The sequence below is a fragment of the Pleurodeles waltl genome, chromosome 6, assembly GCF_031143425.1.
Source record: "Pleurodeles waltl isolate 20211129_DDA chromosome 6, aPleWal1.hap1.20221129, whole genome shotgun sequence".
Taxonomy (NCBI): domain Eukaryota; kingdom Metazoa; phylum Chordata; class Amphibia; order Caudata; family Salamandridae; genus Pleurodeles; species Pleurodeles waltl.
Window position 1 is genome coordinate 602813975 of NC_090445.1, and position 16037 is coordinate 602830011.

General features: G+C 43.4%; 1 protein-coding gene across 4 annotated transcripts in view; it reads right to left on the bottom strand.

The window, feature by feature from the left end:
• The window catches only part of OARD1 (O-acyl-ADP-ribose deacylase 1), a 28517-nt gene extending 13082 nt beyond the window's left edge, over window positions 1-15435 (bottom strand). For 3 of the 4 annotated variants that reach the window (XM_069238868.1, XM_069238867.1, XM_069238866.1), the window contains exon 1: window positions 15254-15408. The gene's annotated coding sequence lies outside the window, so the exon portion shown is untranslated. Of the gene's footprint in view, window positions 1-15253 lie in introns of all 4 variants that reach the window. The other variant, XM_069238865.1, reaches the window with a different exon arrangement.
• Between the last annotated feature and the right edge of the window lie 602 nt (window positions 15436-16037).

Sequence of the window (16037 nt, forward strand, 5' to 3'; positions counted from 1 at the left end):
CAGGATCAAGACTCCGTGGATCACATCAACTGATCTGTTGATACCATGCCCTGGATGACCAGGGCTGGGAGACAAACAGCTAACCATTTGCAAAAGCCCCAGCAGACACCAGCGTCTCCGTAAAGATGCCACGCCAATGGATGAAGAGACCACTGCAGAGACGGATGGTGTGAATTGCCCGAGTGGTCCGTCAGAAGGTCTGGCAGCAGAGGGAGTTGCACTAGCAGATCGCAAGACATATTCAACAGAGTAGGAAACCAGGACTGCGCTCCCCAGAAAGGGTCACCAGCACCAGATTATCCCCCCATGATGCTGCGCCTGAGCTGCCATTCGAGGAATCATGAGAAATGGGATTAAGGAGTAAATTAACCCCATGGCTCCAGTCTTGGAGGAAGGCATCTGCTACCAAGACCAGAGGTCCGCCCTCCAGCTGAAAAACTGAGCATTCAGACAGGGTGCAAACAAATCTATCCGACACAGACCTCAAAGGTGTTGAAGCCACTGAAAGATTTGAGGGGGGGGGCAGGAGGGTGGGGTGCAGGGGGAGGTAACCACATCTGGGTGAGTAGCGTCTGAAACACCCGCCCAAAAAAAGTTAGCTTGGGTTACCTTCTGGAGGGAGGATTAGACTTTGTCCAATGCCATAAAGGTGTTGACAAACGTGCCCAGATCTTTGATGAAGAAGTCCCCGAAAGACTGTTTGCCACTAGGCCCTCCTCTGCAGGGGCTAATTTGTCAAGTTTGGGTTCAATATATATCAGGGTTGACTTCCTGAGCTCTGATGAAATGGCACAATTAGCATTGCCTCCTTGGCAGGTGGCACACTGGGCCCACCCTGCCAAAACCTTGTGATCAACAGGGTTCCCCGATCCCATGGCGTCCATGTCCATCTCAAGGATCTTTGTGAGGGGCCCAGTAACATCTAGAAGGCGATCTTGAGACGACAGCCAAGCCATATCAGTACCCTTTTTAGTGTTCTTAGAGAAACGTTTTCATGAAGATACTCATATTTCTATCCACCTCTGCATATCAGAGACCTTGTCATCTAACTTTGGACAGGGGCATTCTGCCCGGAGCCTAGCACAAACCTCCTTGTCAAACCAATTGTGGTGGTGAGTATAAGGGTATGCTACAACGTCATGTTGCGGAGTCCAATCAATAGACCTGGGGTTATCAATGGCCTCCAGGGCAAAGTCCAAGAAGTCAAAATGGGACACACTCTGAGAGGGATTAGGGCGGATGTTTTTGGCAGGGACTGGGATGTCAGCCCGGAAAGTGGAAGGATCAGTCTGGGTGTCGCTGTCTTGGGGAAGAGGACTGGAAGGGGAGGGGAAAAGGACTGGAGGGGAAGTGGGGGAAGAGGCATAGAAGGGGGGGAAGAGGGAGATCGGGACCAGTCGGGGTACTGTAAATGTAGTCCATCAAAAGGACTGGGAGAAATGGGCAAGAGCATCAGTGTGAGGAACTTTCGCTACCTGGGCTTAGGGCAGGGGTTCTCAAGAGATGCCCGGTCTGGGCTTGAGGCAATGCAGTTATAGGAGGGGGTGGGATACGGACATGCCCCACAATCAATCACAGTTGTCGAGGGAAACAGCCAAAGCTTTGTTCACAGACTGTTAGACCGATAAGTCTATGCCCCTAGCCAGCCAATTCTTCCCATAATGTGAACTCCTATGCCAAATGAAGGTTCTGAATATCTGAATTAGCCATAGGTTACAATAATACGTCCCATTTTTATAAGGTGAAGGAAATAGGGGGTGGGTATACCAAGTACAATCAGGCGGCTAACAAGGGCCCCAATACTGTGGATTGTCTAGAGGCCTGCACCACATCACACCAACTGAGTTATCAAAAATGAGGGCAGTGCCCGCAACTTAATACCTGGAACAAGGCATGACAGATCATGGGAATCACCACAAATCATTAGGGACTGGACAAGGAAAGGTAGAGAGTTGGCAAGGATAGGAGAAGGATTGCCTAATATGTAATAGTTGGGCTCACCAAGCCATGCTGGCACATTGCTGATAAACAGTTGCTCACAGCATGGAAAAGCACATCGGTGCAGGCCAAGGATCAGCACAGAAACAGCTAACAGTGAGCCAAAGAAAAGACACCCCCGAACAGCCCATGAGGGCCTTGCAACTCCCACTCGGGAGTAGAGACAATGCAGGAACTGAAAATGGACAATAAGGTCAACTCCACTCCCCAAGGAGAGTGGGGGGAAATAAAGTGTAAGAAAACGGGTGTACTATATGGCAAGGTTAGGGACTTGTCATGCAGTACACTTGCATTTATCTCCCTGGGTCCAGAGTTATTTGCTCAACTCTTTAGTAGATATGGCACAGAGCACCTCGGCTTAGCAAAGGAACGATGTGTAAAGCAGTTAACAACACCAAACAACAAAATAAGAAAGTCACCTAACAAGAAAGAGGCACAATAACAATTTATTCATATAGTGCATATTTTTATGAATGTTAGAGACGCTGATAACTAAAATTCACTTGAGGGTTCCAGAGATATGATTTTTTAAAACATTTCAAAACATGAACATTGCATGCAAACAAGCACTGGCAAGTCAAAACTTTGCAAACTTGGTAAAACTTTTGTTACACTGAGTTTGGTAACTCGGACCCGAGTTGGGAGACCAAATCCACCAGGACAAAGGCTTTGTCAGGAGGGAGGGTTAATAAATGTTTTAAAATCCATGTTAAGAAACTTCCAATTCAAATAAATGTCAATTCAATGTTGTGTTCTTATATACTAAACGGAAACACTGCCATGTGATTAAAAAAAAAAAAAAAAAAACCTTTCTACATTTTAAAGTCTTTATCATGTTCTTATTTTTTTGTTTGTTGTGTAATTTGTATCCCAAATATTTTGAAGGTCCTGCATCTTCTTTGGCGCTCAGGGATGAGACAGACCACTGGTTCAGGCTTGGCTAGACTGCAGAACCATTTTAAGAGATGGACAGAGTGGGAAATTGCCCAGAGCCCAACAAGGGGCCAGCCCCAAACCCCCCCTCCACAAGTACTACCAATGGACCATCGCACCATCGCACCAGGTGAGTTTGCAGGGTGGGAGGGTGCTGTTTATTCAACCACTTGGCAGAGCCAGTTCTGTTTCTGGCCTCCCTGCTGAGAATACTCTCCAGATATGCAATTCTTTCCAGTACTCAGAGGGCCTGTTTTTAGAAATTGTCCTACCTTGTTCTTCTCTTTCCTATTTATCCAGGTCTAAACGAAGACCCTTTCAATCAGTTGCTGAGGATCTCTCATCTGAGCTGGACTTCATCCTTTAATTCTTTGTCTGGTGATTGGGCTCTCAGTTCCCAGCTAAATATAGAGTCCCTGGTGCACATTCTAATGCAGCAGTCAGGCCTTCTTGGTGCTGTGAGAATACAGACAGGTTGTGGGGACCTCACATGCTGACATTTGGTATTAGACTGTTACCCAAACCATCTGCTCTGAGTCATTTTTTTTTAGGTTTGACGTCTAGTGGAGGGTCAGGTGAGTCAGATGGTTGTTCAACTTGCCTAAACTAGCAGAAGTTGAAAACGTCACTTACCTTAATGTTTCCCAAACTGTTGCCATGCATATTGAAATGTTTAGAAACAATCAAAATGTTGCTTTCTCGCCAATAAATATTTGGTATATTTGGGTAGAAGTGATGCCTTTAGCACAGTCATCAAGGGCACCAATTAATGATCTATTGGGAATAATGTGCCATCTTAATATAGCATATCTAGAAGCAATCTCATGCACAGTGAACAAGTAGTGCAACATAAAAAATAGTAAACAAATGCACTGATAAACCACTGGGGTATGGACACTTCTCCTTTTGCCCAGAATTTTTGTCCTTAATTTTGACACTTTGTCCTGAATTTTTGTCCTGAATTTTGACACATTGTCCTGAATTTTCCACAGTCTAGTACTTAATTTGGCTCCATGCCAGATGGTCACCCTAGCAGAGACCCGCGTAGGTCCTCTGCATACAATGCAGTTCCCGCAAGTCACATGTATGTTGATTAACCATGCCCAAACTGAATAAGATTTATCATGTATACACTGAATAAAAGAAAGTCCTTCAGCATGGATCATTGGCTACCAAATGTAACATGTCAGGGTTCTAAAAATCTATGTGACCACTCGGTATGGCAAGTTTTAATTTGAGAGTGAGCTACTTTTTAGATTCCACTTGACCCTTCTGGCAAGTAGACAAAGAAAAGGTGTTCTGTTCAGTCAGAAACTGAATTAGCAATTAAGATGCCTATAAATCTTATTCTTGTCACATTTGCTCTGTGTTCAGAAACAGAGGTCAAAAGTCAGTTGGTCTTCTTGAAATGCAAATACTTTTCCATGTGACTGCAGAGTTCCAGGATTTTGTAAGGTGAATTGTCTGACCTATGTGAAATGAAAAGCTTTTGGTATCAGGTTTTTCCTAACACAAACATTTATATAACTAAGTCAACTTTACAAACATTTCAAAATATATTTCAGTAGCATTTTTGTAATTCTGTGTGATGAAAAAAATATTTTAATAGAATGAAGAAAAGTCAGAACACTTTACTTGATGATGTACAAATGATAAATGTTTTCTGAAACCCAATTTTCACAGATACACTATATAGATTTATCAGTAAAGCTGCAAGTTAGTGGGAAGGTTTTTGGACATTTCTTAGAAATGTAGGCCCAGATTTAAGTTAAAGTGGCGCAGCGCGGTGCTGAGCCAAAAAAAGCAGCGCCGTGCTGCGCCGCTTTAGAAATGCAGAAGTGCGCTGTATTTAGAGGAATACAGCGCACACCTGTGTTTTCCCCTGCGCTGGCACTGAATTAAGCTGCCTAGCGCCAACGCAGGCATTGTTGCACTATAGGGCAAGGGTGTCTGCATTGAGGGGATAGATTGTTCATGTGCAGGATGGTGTCCCTTCCTGCACATCAACAATCCATAAAGGCGATTTCACACTGCAAAATGCAGCACACATAGAAGTACCAAAGCGCCATTTTGAATGATTGTTTATGTGCAGGAAGAGACACCTTCCTGCACATAAACCATCGTCCGTGGCATTTTGCTTCTTCTATGTGTGCTGCAGAATGCCCTGGGGTGGCGTTAGTGTTTGGAGCTGCCTCAGGTTTACGACATCTCGTAAATCTGAGGTAGCGTCAACAGCAATAGGTGATGCGGTGAACACCCAAAGCAACACCTATTGCATGCACCTCTGATGCAGAAAACTGCAGAGGGGCCCATATTTACAAGAAGGCATAAAGCCACAAAAAAGTGTCATTATGTGTTATTTATAGAGCAGTGCTTAGCGCCACGACAAGTGACGCTCCGGTGGAGCTAGGGGCTCTTAAATATGCCCCTTACTGTCTGTAAATGACAGTGCGCTACTACATCATGCTTTAGTGATATATTTATTAAACGTGAGTGTTTAAACATAAACTGAGAAACACTCCTGCCCTCACAGCAAAGCTATTAGTAAACTAAGGGGCAAGTCATGCATGGATCATGTGTACCCTATATGTGGGCTAGATTTATTATACATGGATCAAATGTTTAGTCTAATTAATCAACCAAAATTATTATTATTTTTCTTTTTTTTTTACAGCAGAAATGCTGAACTCACATATTTGAAGGTGAACTTGTGTGAGAGCGAAGAAAAAGGTGACTGTAAAATACAATATTTGCCTAGGATCACACAATTTGAGACCCGTTCCGGGTCAAAGTACATTATAGTTAGGTCGAGCAGAATATTCAAGATACTCGACTTGCAGGTCTAGTAACATTTTTATGATTTTTCAAGGTCTGCATGTATTCAAACTCAATTTAGTATTGTGAAAGGAAGCAGCAGCGGTGTTCAGGAATGGAGATACTGGTTGTTTTAAGCAATAACATTTATTTAAACTGAAGAGCAAATCTGGACATAGCTAACAGTCCCATGTCCATTCAACTACCCCTAACATCCTTCCCCCAGTTGAATATAAACATTCCATGGACGCTTGCTGACAAAGCATTCCATGTATCTAAGCAATATAACAAATTCCCTTCTCTTTTCCACTTAAACATAACTAGAACGTATAGGAAAGAAAGAAAAAAAAAAATAGATAAGTAAAAACATGCTAATAAGATGGCATACATATTGAGGAACATGAAATATGCGAATATTAACATTCCATCACATAAGGTACAATACACAATGTAATTTACTTACTAAAGTCTACTATAAAATCTTTTAACCTGCCAGGTGCCTTCCATCTCCTTATGGATTTTTGACTAACATCCTGGTCTTTTTACCTGGTACTGGATTTGTTGTCAACAGTACATCGTGAAGATTCCAGATTCCCTGGTTCATTTACTGTAAATTCCTGTGTAGAATTCCCTTGTACATTGAACTCACGATTGCCAGATGCACTGATATCTCTCTGCTCATTTATTACGTAAGTACTTAGTGTCTCCACTTCATCCTAAAGCCATTCAAACTCACATACTTTCTATAATCAATCTTTCTTCCTATTGCTATTCTGTTCAAATTCAACACTTTGCCATTCCTTAATTTCATTGCATTCTGCAAAACCTCCCCACCTCCTCAGGTTTAAAGAATTTACTCTCCTCCTTGAGTACCAACCCAGGTTTTCTCACACATACCGAATTTATTTACATTTGTTATGGGCAAGAATCATTCAGTTCCTTGCCTCCTCTTTTGACCAAAATTCAACTCCTGCAGAAAATAACCACCAAGGATTATACTTGGAACTCGGTTTCCTACCTCTCATAATTACAAAGGGCAGTTATCCTGTAGCCTCATTGCAAGGGACAAGGCCCAAACAGTTTTCCCAATCACATTAATCCAATCCTCATTGTTTCTTATGACTAACTGAATGGTATCACTTAATACACAGTTAAAGCTTTCTACCATACAGTTCCCACTAGGACTGTACAAGGAGGTAGTTCTATGCTTTATTCCCAATTTGTCAAAATATGTTTTGGCTTTTCTAGATAGGAACTGAACTCCATTATTACTCACACCAGAAGTAGGTATACCTACATATGTGAATGTATCATCTAGAAATTCTAACACGGAGTCAGTATCTACCTTATCCATTATTCTAACCACTATCCATTTATTTTTGCTGTTCCCCCACAGGTCCTATAAAATCTATGGCAACAGTATCACCTGGTTCCTTAGGGGGAAAGAAATTGTTACTCATAGGTGGGCGTAACGTGTGCAAGGATTTATCAGCTACAGAACATGCACTTTTCTCTCAACATGTAAATCCATCCTAGGCCACCGGAACAGATTCTGGAGAATCAACTTGGTACCAGAGTTCCTCTCATGGCATAACGTCATGATAGTTTGACGTAGACTTTCAAGTGGAATAATCCTTTCTCTTCTTAACAAGGTTCCATCAATAACGGTCAACTCTGATCTAATCTCCCAATAAGGTTTGACTAAAGAATTTAAGGATTCTTTCCTTGGCCAGCCATTGACAACATATGTAAAAAATTCTTGTAATGTTTGGTCTTCCCTACAGTCCTTGTGCCATTTATCCGTGTTAATTACAGAAAAACCCTGATCATGCATCATTGCGCTCTTAAATTCATTCCACGTCTCATCTTCACATTTTTCTAACATCACAAGCATTCTTGACAAGAAATCAGCAACAACATTATCCTTCCCTGGAGTGTAAACTATCCTGTACACAAAGTTTTGCATACGCATTGAGATTCTTGCCAATCTAGAAGAGGAACCGACAGGCTTCTGTAGTCAAGATCTTAACTAAGAGTTTATGATCACATTAAATAGTACACATTTTACCCCAAATGAATTATTTGAAATATTCTAATGCCCAGGCACAAAATAACACCTCTCTTTCGATGATTGGGTATTTCTCTTCACAGGGAGACAAAGATCTAGAAGCATTGGCAATTTTAGGCTTTCTCCCTTGATTGTCTTTTTGCAAAAAAAACTGCGCAAAGACCCTTATTACTACCATCCCTGGTTATGATGCTATCAGCAGTAGGAACAAAACACCTTAACGCCATAGTATTAGCTATGGCATTTTTATTATTTTTTAAATCTTCATCACATTCTAGAGACCAATAAAACGTACATTTTAGTAACTGATTAATATTATATGTTTTTTCTGCAAGATTTGGGATATATTTAGTGCAGAATTCAGCCATACCAAGGAAAGACTGCAGCTCCTCCTCGCTAGATGGTGTAGGTGCATTCACAAAAGAGGTGACTGAACTTGCTTTTGGTTTAACCCCAAAGTCATCAATTATATGACCTAAATACGTGACACTCTTTTCTGCAAACTTACATTTTGAATGTTCAATTGTGTGTCCTGTTTCTTCCAGAATTGCCAAAACTTTTAAATGTCTGGCATCATGCGGACTCATCTACTGCATCAATGTAGTTTCTGAAGTACGCCTTCCATTCTTGCCACTTTAAGGAAGGCTCAGATCACGATTACCAAAATGCTCGGGGAGGGCTTATGTTATAATTCCGTGTAGACATGTCCGTCGCTACGTAACAGCGTTATGCTTGCCACACACACACACACGGAATAGTAGATGTCACCACTTTTTTTTTTTAAATGTGAAGAAAACAAAAGTTATTTCTTGCATATATTGTTCATAAGCTTCATATGCACTGCTTAGCTTAAAATCTTTGAGTACCGCAGGGACACTTGTCATAGAATATCCAGATGTACAGGGAATGTAGTTACTCGGGTGTGTTAGTGCCTATTATATACAAAACGGCAATTACTTAGCGTGCGTGTCTGCATTTCCACAAGTACAAATAGTGTCATAAAATTCTATGTCAGGACCGGAGGCTCTGATTATGCTTCTCTTTCTATGCTTTAATAAATTTCAGCAGCCAATAAGAGACTTTTTTTTTTTTAAAAGAACTACAAATCCCATGAACCCACCATAACACATGAACAACCATAGAGACCAGCCTTATTAAACCTTCATGAATAATTGTCTCTTCTGCTTTCTTCGCTGCTCCGCAGCTGGTTAAGTCATTTTGCCTTGGCGCGATCTTATATACTGGTTATTGCTAGTGATTTTCTTTATAATTACACTCTGCACCACTTATTTCTCTTACTTGGTAGACGCTTCGGATGCCCGCGTCTTTAGTGGAGCCGGACTTTTTTTGTTTATGGGAGCAGGGACCGCGCTGCCTCACCGAACAGTCCTCTTTTTAGGTTTATGATGTCTTGACGCGCTTCGGAATGCGTGTGAGCAGTTTCCTCTTTATTGAGGGTTTGCAGACTCGTGCGTTTCGATTATCTCCAATGTGATCCGACACAAGTGTGTGCCTGCCTACCTCCCTGAAGGCACTTGCACGATACAGGGGCGTTTCCCCTAAATCCCCCTTGCTCCCACTGAACGCCCTGGCAGACTGACCAGTCAGGGTTGTAAAATTATCAGAGGCTTTGCCTAGAGCTACTTTCAGGTGCTCTCTCCACATTCTACCAGCTTTGTCCACCTGATTTTGGGTTCTATATTATAAGCTTCCCCTTTCCCCCCCCCCCTTTTCACAGTGATCATTTTAATCTGGGGCAGATTGAGTAATCCTTTGCCAACCATGTACGAAGGGTATCAAGAGGGGGGTGAGAACTACTATTTCAAAGAAATGCACACTGGTTCATTTGAACAAGATCTTGTGCAGGCGCTGGATGCAGGAGTGCGCCAGACCTTTAATGATGCCTTAGCTAAGGCTATAACACCATTGAAGCATCACCTTTACGGGTTTGCTCAGCAACAAAGCTGACTTCCCCCCACTGAGGGGCATGATTGCAGGGTTCACTCTGAAGCCTTCAAGAAACTAGCAGCTTCATTGTCTAATGAGCATCCCTACAGTATGTCTGCAGTACCTCGGGCAGATGGGTTAACTGAAGATTCTGACGCTTCCTCCTCTCGGGCGACTCGCAACCACCACGCAAACACAAGGCAAAAATCCATCATACCGCTGCCAATAAACAGGCGAAGCTTTTGACATTTGAACTGGGAGAAATTATCCATCCCCAGATCTACTGCTTGGATACCTCCCCCTGAAGTAACAGACTATGTGAAAGATCACATTAGACAGGAGATCGATAAAGAGGTACGCGCACGTTTATGCTCAGAATGCCCCAGACCGGACCTCCCTGACAAGGTAGCAGAGACTCCGGAAGTAGACCCATCCATGGTGACTTATCTGAAGAAGTATACAAAAGACCCTAAGAAGGGGATCGATAGAGCCGGGAAATCCTGTCAGCATAAGCTCTTAGATTTGTCAGGCCCCTTAACAAAGATCCTGGAACTGGCTTACCAAGCTAAAGAATCTAACACTCCAGTAGATACGGAAACCCTTATTGGTTTGTCACAACGTGCGATTTGCCTGTTGGGCAATACCAACTACGCTATTTCAAATGAACGTCGTTCGTTCTATCCTGTTTAAACTGGACCCTAAATCAGCAGATCTTGCATCCACAGAAGCGGGCCCTGCGGCTTAGGGCCTTTTATTTGGAGCTCTGTTTCTCAAAGATCTGTCTAAGTTCGTCGCCACTTTCTCCAACTTGTATAAAGCTCAGGGTTCGATCATCAGACTTCAACCGGAGACAGCTTCCAAAGCCACAGGGGTAGAGGTGGCTATCAAGACCAAGCCTCCACCTTCAACACTTCAAGACGGGCTTTCAGAGGCCGCCTTCGTAAAGGAAGGTTCAGGGGTACAGCTGCCACCATCCAGGATTCCTCTCCTCCTGCAGGTGAGAATTATTCCGTGGGAAGAGGTTTCCTCGGGGGGGGGGGGGTCGCACTCAATTTTTCTACCACAATTGGCAAAAACTCTCAAACGATCCTTGGCTATTAGAGTCCATTCTGGGTTTCAAGATAGAATTCTTTCAGTCTCCCCATCGACTATCTCCCACCCGAGCGCTGTATTTTTCCCACTCAGATCAGATTTTCATTCAAAAAGAAATTCTTGATCTTCTATCGAAGAATGAGACAGAAGAAACAGATCTACATCCCCGAGAGTTTGTGAGGCCTGTTTTTCTAGTAGACAAAAAAAGGAGGCGGCTCAAAACTGGTTCTCAATTTGAAATAATTCAACCAGTGGATTCTTAACTGCCATTTCAAAATGGAGGGGATCCATTTACTGTGGTACATCCTTCGGATAGGAGATTGGATGGTTCGTCTAGATCTGAAGGACGCATACCTGTCCACTCCTATTTCTCCTCCCCACAGACGCTTCCTCCAGTTTCAGTGGGAAAGGTTTACGAATTCAAGGTTCTTCTCTTCGGTCTGTCGTCGGCTCCATGGTGTTTCACGAAGCTGATGAGACCGGTGGTGGAATGTCTGAGAGCCAGAGGTGTTTGTTTGATCATTTATCTGGACAACATAATAATTATGTCCCAGTCTCTCCAAATGGTAATGATTCACCTGGAATGGGCGATCTCTCTCCTTCAGGAGTTAGGTTTTGTTCTCAACATCCAAAAATCCATTCTAACCCCTTCACAATCTATAGAATTCCTAGGTTTTGAGGTGGATTCGCCTTTGGCTCAATTGATTCTTCCCTAAGTGAAAGTGAGTAACATCAAGAGAGAACTGAGACTAGCGTTGTCCAAGACGATCGTATCCTTAAGGTCCCTGGCTCGTCTGGTGGGAGTGCTAGCCTCTTCTATTCAGGAGATTTTAACGGGCTCCCTGCACTACAGGTCTCTTCAACGTCTGAAGATCATGCACCTGAAAAAGGGCTTGTCTTATTCCCGATCAGTTCCACTATCGGAAGAGACGAGAATCTAAATCTCTTGGTGGTTAACTCACATGGAACGGCAGACCCATCTTCCCCTGTTCCCCGGACCTAGTCATAGAGGTGGATGCCAGCCTATGGGGTTGGGGTGCTCGTAGCGGCCAAATATCCACTGGTGGTCACTGGTCCCAGGAGGAGCTTTCGCTGCAGATCAACTGCCTGGAGCTCTTAGCAAGTTCCTTTGCAATTCGCAGCTTCACAGCAGGCAAAGCGAAATGTTGCATTCTACTCCGGATGGACAATGTTTCAGCAGCTCAGTATGTGAACAAATTGGGAGGAACATGTTAATATTTACTGACGGAGATTTCCAAAGACTTTTGGCATTATTGTCTCCAGAACCACATTTCGGTGACAGCGGAATACCTTCCAGGTCAACGGAGTGGGACAGCGGACTGGCACTCCCGTCATTTAAGGGATGCCAGCGATTGGAGATTGCATCCTTGAGTTTTCAGAGCCGTCATGCGGAAGTGGGGTCTGTGCACTGTCGATCTTTTCGCTTCACGCCTGAACACTCAACTCCGGTGGTACTTCTGTTGGCGTCCGGATCCGGGAGTGAGTGAGACTGATGCTTTCCTCCAGAATTGGACTCCATTCCTCTCCTATGCATTTCCTCCATTTGGTAATGATCCCCAGGGTCTTAGCACATCTTCAGAGGAAAGAGGCAGAAATGGTGTTGATCTCCCCATATTGGAGAGCCCAACCTTGGATCCACATCATTATGGAGCTGGCCTGTGCTCCTCCCAGTCTCTTGCCCTGGTGTTGGAACCTCCTTTTGGATCCAGTGGGGTCTCCTCCTCCTTTGATCATATCAGGTCAACTGTCTCTACTAGCTTGGCGACTTTCAGGCAAAACTGGAGTCTCCCAGGCCTTTCGAGCAAAGTTCAGGAATTCAATCAATCAATCAATCCTGGGCCCCCAACACACAAACGTTATGCCTCAGCTTGGAGACGCTGGTGTAGTTGGTGTACTTCACGTGGTTCAGATCCCTTTAATGCCGATTGCACCTTGATATTGAATTTTCTGGCGGCTTTGCCCGCCTCAGGGATGGCTTATAATGCTATTAATTTTCGATGTGCAATTTCTGCTAGCCATCTCTTCACTGACGGTAGACCTGTTGGTCAGTTATCTGTTTGTAAATTTATTCGGGGCATTAGGATGTTGAATCCCCCTTTACCCAAATATTCGGAGCTTTGGGATGTTAACATTGTTATGCAGTTTTTTTATTCCTGACCTACCAATAAATATCTCTCCAGGAAACAGCTTTCTGCTAAGCTTACCATCCTACTTTGTCTCATATCTTGTAAACGTGTGTCTGACGTTAAAGCTTTAGATTTAGCAGGGAGACGCTTCTCCCCTGAAGTGCAATACCAGGTTGATATCCTCACCAGCATTTCCAGATAATAGCAAGCTCTGTGTTGTATAATGCTTGAAGAATTATGAAGTAAGTACTGCCGAATTTCAATCTGATATGTTGGGCCAACTGCTTATTTCGCTTCAGAAGCCATGTCGACCAGTTTCTTCGGCAACTCTAGCTAGATGGGTAAGATGGAACTTGTCAGAAGCTGGCACTGATGCATCCAAATTTGGCGCACAATCTGTGAGAGGTGCTATGGCATCTCGTTTAGAAGACATATTGTGCGCAGCAGATTGGTCTTTTGAATCCACGTTTAAAAGGTTCTATTATAAACCTATTTTGGATGGGTCATCAGTAGTAATGGCAAGACTTTAAACTAGCATAATAGAAGCCACCGGTCCGGACACAGAATGAAACATTTTCTAGCTATCGCGCTTAGAATTTTCAATTCTATTAAGGACACGGAGGCGAGGATTATCCCACACATTGTTTGAAATTTCATCATTAGGTCTTTCATAATTCCTTGTATATATCTGCATATTGATTGATGTGGTTCTTGCCATTTTTTCCCACCCTGATATTAACATTGCATTATATATATATAAATAAGAATGTGTGATTTAAAATCTGTTCGTTTGTTTCTTCATAAGACAGTGTTTATGGCTATTTTTTTCTTCATTCTTGGTTTAGGTCAAGAGGATAAATGATTGGATTTTTCAGCGACTGGATCTCTTCTTGGGATTTCTTCCTGTTCCACTTAGTTGATGAGATGTTCTTCATCCTGGTTCAGAGGTTTCGTTGTTTTTCTGGACCTGAGGTTTATTTTGTGTGAGACTTACGGCATCAGTGCATTAACTGTGTCTATGTGCAAAGAAAGAAGGTTTTATAGGGCTGGTCTCTATGGTTGCTCATGTGTTATGGTGGGTTCATAGGATTTGTAGTTCTTTTAAAAAAGTCTTTTTTATTGGCTGCAGAACTTTATTGAAGCATAATCCTCGCCTCCGTGTCCTTAATAGAATTGAAAATTCTGAACGCGCTAGCTAGAAAAATTTTCATTATTTGCAAGCGTGCCTGTTGCTGAAATCCACATGCATCCAAATACGCAGTCATGTACTCGGTAAAGTACGATGGGAAGCGGCCCAACTATTCAAAATGGCCACCCATGCGTAGGGAAATGTTGATGTTTACAGGCAGTGGTGCTTGTTTTCTTGCGAAGAGTGTTAGCAACCAGCGATCAAGCATATTCCTGGCACGCATGTGCATTAGTACTGTTTACTATTTGTGATGTACCAGTTTAAGCGTAGTCAATAATCCAGCTCCCCGAGTGCAATTACAGTTGAGTTCTGTCAGAAGCAGTCATTTAATTCTGACAATTTCACAAGCGCATAGATGCGCGAGTATTAAGGACTCCCCTGCAATCAATCAGTTAATTTTACTTGAGTTTGTTCGTAGCGCATATACCCTTCCAACTTGGCTCCAGTAATCAGCAAATCTTGAATTCGGTACGATGCCGCGCAGGCCCTGTGGCTCCTCGGCTCTCGTCGACAGTGTTAAGTAATGGAAACACTGTTTGTATTAAGCAATAGCATTTATTTAAAATGAGGAGCAAATCTGGACATAGCTAACAGTCCAGCCTACAACTGCCCCTAACATCCCTCCCCAGTTGAATAGAAACATTCCATTGACGCTTCGTTACTAAGCATTCCAAGTATCTAAGCAACGGCGACTGGGAAACTGTTTACCTGAGCAATGCTGCCTAAAACTACGAACATTCAGTGTGGGCATTTTGGTCCCTTTTAAGCAAGAAATATTAGTCCGTGCGCAGCACTGTACATGCTGCATGTGTGCAAAGCACGGACAAAACTTCTACAAATCAAGTGAAGTGGGTAAATGTCCCTTTATCACAAAATGACAGCTAAGACGGGGGCCTCCGCCGAACCCCATCCCTGAGCTGTGAAGAGGCCAAGAGACAGCGTAGCTCCAATCCGGCAGCGGCCGCAAAGCCTAAGGATGTGCTCACCCTGAGCTGTTGTTTGTGGAACATTTAGGCGGTCTACCATACACCACAGCTCCTCACTATAAAGCAGAGTCGCACTCACCGAAAACGGTAGCCAACGGGGTCACAGCGCAGGCCCCAGGCTGGGCTTCTAAGGAGAGGAGACAGCCTCAGCTTTCGGCTGAACTTGCGCACACAACTATGCGGCCTAGACCCCGGCGGGGAGCCAGTGCACGGGGGCAATAAGAGGGAGGAGACCGCAGGTACTCTGATGACGCACTGCCCACGCGAGTAAAGGCCGGGTGGCTCTTGGTATTAGAGCGCACCAGTGAAGCTGCTGGGATCGTATTACAGTTGAATCGTATTTTATTTTATTTTATTTAATGCGTTTTTATATAGCGCGGACTTTACCCGAAGGTGTCAGAGCGCTTCACAATAGGCAAAGTAAAGATACAAGAGGAGACAAATTACAAGTGAGCCTGTTACAAAAACAAGCGTTACATTACAAGAGGCAATCGTGATAATTGTGCACGTATCAAGAGCAAAAAATAAACGAGGTAGCAAACGATACGTTATGAGAGGAAAAAGTGACGTGTGCAGGTTACAAGAGTAAATAAAGTACGAATAGAGGTAAAAAAAGTTGCAATCAATGGTAGACACTCAAAACACTAAAACAATAGTTACGTTACATGAGGCAGTGGTGGCCGTTGTGCATGTATCAAAAGCAAACAAGATATAAGAGGTAGCAAATGATACGTTGAAAAGGAAAGGTGCCGTGTGCATGTTACAAACGAGTACAAGATACAGGTAGAGGTAAAATACTGCACTAAATGGCAGACACTCAAAACACAAAAACACCCTGGGAAGGCACTTCTATAGGCATGGAG